Genomic DNA, 6000 nt, shown 5'->3' with positions numbered 1-6000 from the left:
GGTGTTAAGTGACCCTATTTGGGCAAAGAGACCCTGGAATTACAGTGAGACTTATTATGTAAAGAGACGTCAATGGGAATTTTGGATAGAAAGGATAATGTCTTAAGGAATGAGACTGTCACTTTGGTGAGAGTGTTACAAAGAAATAGAGAGGTAAAGCACTTGACTCTGAAGTTAGAGTCAGATATGCATAACCAACATCCCGAAATTTTTGAATAAATTTTGAGGACCAAATTTCTATAAGGAGGGGATAGTTGTAACGTCTTAAATTTGCTAATAAGGCTTAGTCCCTTGATTAATGTGCTGGGAAGGCATAATTAGATTTTTTATGTGTTAATTGTGATAATGGATACATGTGCGATTAGGTGAATTATATGAGCTATATCATGTAAAATTTGTGCTCTGGTTTTTTAGGGAATTCTGTTATGGTTTAAGTTTTTGGTTGAGGTTTAAACTTTAGTTTTGGATATTGAATTTTGGTAAGGATTTGGTTTAGTTTTGGGGGTATTTATGATGCTTATGTTGTGTTATTGAGAGTCCTAGAATAAATTGGGACATAGGTTGAACTTTAGGTTGGGTTTGGAGAGATTTTGGATCGGGGAAAAACCCAGAATTTCCGGGTTCACAGGGTTACACTGCGACGCTATTTCTAGAGCGCTACGACCCGCATGAACTCATGGGCTAGGGCGGTTCTCTGAATTGCCTTACTGCGGAGGCAGTGGGTGGGTTGCACCACGTTTAGGGAAACAAGGGTATTTTCTCTCTAACTTGTAGAGAGTCACGGTGCTTGTGAGGGGCGCCGCAACTTAAATTTAGGATTTTGGCTAGATAGTGTTTTTAAGCACGGGAACTCAAACCTAAAGGCTCCGGAAGGATTGTACTACCCAGTTTAGTAGAATTCGAGGTCCCAGAGGCGAGGAATTATTCTTGAAGCTTTTAATTAGTTTAGTTCTGGATGGTTACCCATTATTATGTTGTGACTAGCTTATACAATTAGGCTTAGGAGTAAGGATCGTGCTCGGGGTCGCCATACACTATTTGCTTGGGACTCAAGGTAAGAAAATTGGTATATGCACATAGAGCTAATGTTTGGTATGCTTATGAGCCTTGAATTTGTATGCTTATTAGCCTTGAATTGGTCTGCTTATTAGCTTTGAATTGGTATGCTTATTAGCCTTGAATTACCTATGAATGTACGATATAGCTAATGATTCGCCATCACATTGAGCATGAGGCCAATCAGCAAAGCGTCCAGTAAGCTGGTCGTGAAGGCAAGTTCGTTTGTGGTTGGGGCTCCTACTTGCCCGACATGAACCGTGAGTTGAGTGCCTACGTACACACCTTGCTTAGTTGAGCCGCTCGACCGGCTTGTTTTTCCTAGACCGCTTAATTGATTTAATGACTAAGATGATTATTCTTTAGTAAACTGTAGAATGTATTTATGAGTTATATGATTGGAATGATTGCATCTGTTATTTGTGAAACATGTGATTACTTCTTTGAATATTTGTATTGTTGTTATAGTCTGTGCGGTTTTCCTTTTGAGCCTTGGCTCACGGGTGCTCTATGGTTCAAGTAAGAGCACGATTAAGCTGGACCAACCATGAGTTGGAGAGCTTCAGGGGCGGTGTGTACATATGCAGCCTGCTTGACCGCCACGACCAGGATTTCTTGGGAGGAACTAGAGTTGAACCCTGTTTTGTCACTTAGGACAGGTAGTTTATATTTTATTTGTCTGTAAACACTTTTAGTTTTTAATTACACACTTAAGTCCAAATGACTCGCTTAGCGAGTTAAGGACCATTTTAAACACACAGTGTAACGATCTTGGCTAACCAGGGCGCTATAGTCACAGACCACATAGACAGGTCTAACACAACTTTACTTCCGTTAAAAGAGCTTGGAGAGGCCTCATCTTGTGCTTCTGTCCCCGAGCCTAAAGGTTCAACTAGGAGAGGGATAGAGGCTCGAGAATGTGAGCTCAAATGCTTATTTTTGGATGGAAGCTTGGGAGTTGGGATAGGGACAGCTTCTCACCTCGCGTACTTATGGGTCCTAGCATCATCTAAAAACTCGCCTGCACTGAGGAGACCACATAGACGGAGCTTGTCCTCGTGAAGGACGTAGTTGAGGGACCTCTGGCCATTCATGAGACTCAAGATCTCTTCCCTATGGTCCTTCATGGCCTTAGTGGGCTTCGGGCGGTGGTAATTGGCTGCACAAGTAACTTTGATGAGCATTTTGAGCTCGAGATGAAAGAATTCAAGAAGAAAATTGCGAGGAAATACTTACGGATTCGTTGAAAAGAATAAAATCTGAATGGATCGAGCTCGATTGTCCAGAAGAAGATGATCTTGAAGTTCAGAGGGTGATTAGGTATGTCTTCGAACAACCTCCTCTCCCTCAGATAGCTCGATAGGTAGTAGAAGCCATCCTAATCGTGAGCTCAGGAAGGTTTTCAGGCAAAAGAGATACAAAATCTCATGTGTCGAGGGTCCATCCCATTTCTTCTGGTGGTATATCGACTTCAATGTCGCAAGGACCCTGTATGATTTGGACTACAGCTGGAAGGGGATGATACCAACGTACTCGGTGAACTTTCTGAAATACTCTTTTAAAGGCAGAAGTGCCCTACCTCGCATATGATCGCAACTCCAGGCCGCAAGCTTAACTTTTCTCTTCAGGTCATCTTCAACTAGAGCAAAACAACTCCTTTCTTCGGAGCCAGCAGGCTGACACACCAATTTGCATGACAACTTTAGTCCATGGAAAGAAAGATTTTCCAAAATTAGTTTTGTGGAGGTGATGGAACTCCGGTAGTGTTCGGCCTCGAAGAAAGAACTCTATGAGGCCGAGGCAGAAGAAACTTCGAAGGTTTTTTTACTGGCTGGATGGTATGATGTACCCTCCATAAATTTGAAGGAGAGCTTGCATGGGGGAAATTCTATGGTAACCCTACACTTGGGATCTATGGGGATCGGACGAACCTCAAGGTCTGGATCAAGATACACGGAAAACTGTAGTCTTTCCTTCTTCGACCTCGATAATTTGACGTCAGAAGTGGGCTCGGATGTCTTCCCGTTTGAGGCACTCTCCGTGCTCCCGAATCAACCGTTGATTCTAAGTAAATAGAGATTCAACTCGAGGAGATGATGGGTGGTAAGGGATTGTAAGCTCGGGCCACCACCGATTCTCTGAAGAGTGCATCATCTAACAAGAAAGAAAAGGGTGAGGGCCATCACTTAGAGAAAATAGAAAGAAAAAATATTGATAACTTGAAGCTCGCAAGCTCGACACAAACGAGATAGAGTAAATCGAGCCCGAATACTCAAAATAGTGAGACTGCTTGAATGCAATAATCGAGTTGTTATAAGCTCAGGGCACCATGAGTAGATCCACACGAGAGTGGGACGGTTACTTCCAATTTGGGTTATCCCGAATTTCTAGGAAAAAATGGGTAGTTTCCCAAATAGGGGATATCATTGGGTTATGTGCATTAAAACCCTAATTCAAAACCTTATTCCTTACACTACACGAAACCTATATCATATTACCCTATGACTTAGAAAAGAAGCAATTTTTACCAATTCTTTACCAATTTTTTTTGCCAAAATAGGTCTCTACTCTTCAAGATTATGCACCCTATGAATAAAAAAACTTCTACATACAGTAAAAATTTCAACGAGGAAAGTTTTTTCATGCATGAAAACAGAAAGAACCAAATAGAAAAGAAAAGAAACAAGGTTTGAAAATGTAACGTCCCAAATTCCCTAATTAGACTTAGTGTCTTGATTAGGGGTTAGGAGGGCAATAATTTGATTAATTATGTGTTTATGTGATTAGATGCATGATTATATGAATAAGGTGAGTTATGTTATGATATGTTCTCATATATAAGTGTATTAAATATGCATGTGGGCCCGTTTGAAGGGTATTTTCATAATTTTGACTCATTGAGGGTATAATTGTAAATTTATGTGAGTTTGTCATTAAGACTACATTATAATGTGGATATATTTAAGTTATTCAGCACGAGGCGATCCTAGTGAGCAAGTTAGCAGTTTAGTCACAACGGGGTCCAATACCCCGCTCGGGGTGGCCTAGGGGTATTTTGGTATTATTGTACATTACTGGGATTTATTGGGTAATGGGAAGTTATTTGGTAAGAAGTTGGAAAATTATGAGGTGTTTAATGAGATTAGCGGGAAATGGTGGAAAAAAGATCATTTTGCCCTTAAAGGCTATAAGAACTAAGTAATGGAATAAGCAGGTGCGTTTTGGTCATTTTGGCCCTTGGGAATAACCTAGTCTACAAGAGAATTTTAGAAACTAAGGAAAAACCAACACAAACACTTAGCTCTCCTTCTCCCTCACGTTTCTGTCTCTTTCTCCCTTAGTTGTTTGAATTCTCTGAATTTCTGGAGGAGTTTAGCTTGGAATTGAAGACTTGGAGCTCAGATTCGATTAGTAGCAGCTTAGGGGTCAATTACACAGCTGAGGTAAGGTTTAACCAATATTTTTTTGTGATGTTTCTGGTTATATTTAAGTGTTCTTGAGGTTTTGGAACTTAAGGATTGAATTTTGAGTCGTGGTGAGGTTTTTGTTTTGTTTCTGGGTTTTATATGTTGTCAATGATGTGTTATTGAGAGTACTAGGCTTAATTGGGACTTTGGTACAACTTTGGGATGAATTTGGAGAGATTTGGCTTGAGGGAAATTGTTGGAAAACTGGGTTTGTGGGGTTGCACCGCGGCGCTCTTCTTGGAGCGTCGTGGCCCATGTGAACTCAAAGGCAGGGAGGTTCTCTAAATTGTCTTGGCGCTGCGGCGCCTGGTGGGCTGTGTTGCGATGCGTGTCTAGGGAGAGATCTTAGGGGGCTCTCTGACTTGAGACGCATCGCAACCCTTCAGGGATGCCCTGCGACGCTAGTTGGGAAAGTTGGCCAAGTGAGGTTTTTAGTTGCGGGGACCGTTACACTGTGTACTTTAAATAGTGTCAGACTTGCTAATTAAGTCATTTGGTAATAAATGTGTAACTAGGGTTAACATCAAGGGTTAGGGTTAAAAAATTTGGTAAAAGGAACCGTTGAATTTTTATTAAAGAGTTGAATACATACATGGGATTCCGAAATATTACAAACAACGTTTAAAAGGGTGTATATACATCAAAAGTTACAACCGGCTGACCTAAGCGGCAAAATAAGGGATACAGCCCTAGTCCCTCTGAGATACCCTCGGTCATCATGGACGAGCAGCAACATATGTAAATGCTACCACCGAAGCTCTCCAACTCATGGTTGGTCAAGCTTTCCTTTCCCCTTACCTGCACCACATAACACGCATGATCCAAGGCTCAGCAAGAAAACTTAAACATGTGCATGAATAGTAATTACAAGTTCTAAATACATATCTGGCATGCCCAGTGTTATATTATTTTATAATATCATGAAATATTATATTATTTTATAATATAATGTTTTAGATTAAATAAATGTGACAAAGAGTGTCACGTATTGTAACATATAATAGAGAGTTACATTATTTAGATATATGTGAAATATCCAAATATGTAACATATTTGGTGTTACAAATTCAATCACAAATTTGTAACTTCCAAATATTACCCATTATTGTGTAGATTTGTTGTTACACAATATTGAGATGAATTTATTAAATTCATATGTGAAATCGTTGTTAGAGATGTCATTTTAACTCCCATAATGTGTATGGAAGTCACAAAATCAAGTGGGAATGAATTTGGAACGTTTTGGAAAATTTGGAAAATTGGTAGCTGAAAAAACGTCTTGGGCCGCGACCTGAGTTTTTCAGGCCGCAGCCCAAGAGGCAGAAAACATCGTGGGTCGTGGCCTGAGCGGCTAACAACATTTTTCAAACTTCAGTTTTATCCAATTTTGAACGTTTCTAATAGCCAAGTAACTCCCAAATCTCTATTTAATTCCATAAACATCCAATTAATCATTGGTAACAGCCATGGGGGTTGG

This window comes from Humulus lupulus, chromosome X (assembly GCF_963169125.1).
Source record: "Humulus lupulus chromosome X, drHumLupu1.1, whole genome shotgun sequence".
In the NCBI taxonomy this organism is placed as follows: Eukaryota; Viridiplantae; Streptophyta; class Magnoliopsida; order Rosales; family Cannabaceae; genus Humulus; species Humulus lupulus.
This window is presented reverse-complemented; position numbering follows the sequence as displayed.